This window comes from Littorina saxatilis, linkage group LG1 (assembly GCF_037325665.1).
Source record: "Littorina saxatilis isolate snail1 linkage group LG1, US_GU_Lsax_2.0, whole genome shotgun sequence".
Taxonomy (NCBI): Eukaryota; Metazoa; Mollusca; class Gastropoda; order Littorinimorpha; family Littorinidae; genus Littorina; species Littorina saxatilis.
The window spans coordinates 75,813,757-75,814,240 of NC_090245.1; the positions used below are offsets into that span (position 1 = coordinate 75,813,757).

Below are 484 nucleotides of genomic sequence, written 5' to 3' on the forward strand. Positions count from 1 at the left end.
ATATGTTTTTGGAATCAGCAAATGATGGAGAATAAGATAAACGTAAATTTGGATCGTTTTATAAATTTTTAATTTTTTTTACAATTTTCAGATTTTTAATGACCAAAGTCATTAATTAATTTTTAAGCCACCAAGCTGAAATGCAATACCGAACCCCGGGCTTCGTCGAAGAGTACTTGACCAAAATTTCAACCAATTTGGTTGAAAAATGAGGGCGTGACAGTGCCGCCTCAACTTTCACGAAAAGCCGGATATGACGTCATCAAAGACATTTATCAAAAAAATGAAAAAAACGTTCGGGGATTTCATACCCAGGAACTCTCATGTCAAATTTCATAAAGATCGGTCCAGTAGTTTAGTCTGAATCGCTCTACACACACACACACACAGACACACACACACACGCACACACGCACATACACCACGACCCTCGTTTCGATTCCCCCTCGATGTTAAAATATTTAGTCAAAACTTGACTAAATAT

The 484-nt window shown here is 37.0% G+C and overlaps 1 long non-coding RNA gene across 1 annotated transcript in view; it reads left to right on the forward strand.

The window, feature by feature from the left end:
* The window catches only part of LOC138979477 (uncharacterized), a 98,075-nt gene extending 98,052 nt beyond the window's left edge, over positions 1 to 23 (forward strand). Inside the window, exon 2 of the long non-coding RNA XR_011460047.1 lies at positions 1 to 23. This exon is cut by the window's left edge and continues 367 nt beyond it. This is a non-coding gene — a long non-coding RNA (uncharacterized lncRNA).
* Positions 24 to 484: the final 461 nt, after the last annotated feature.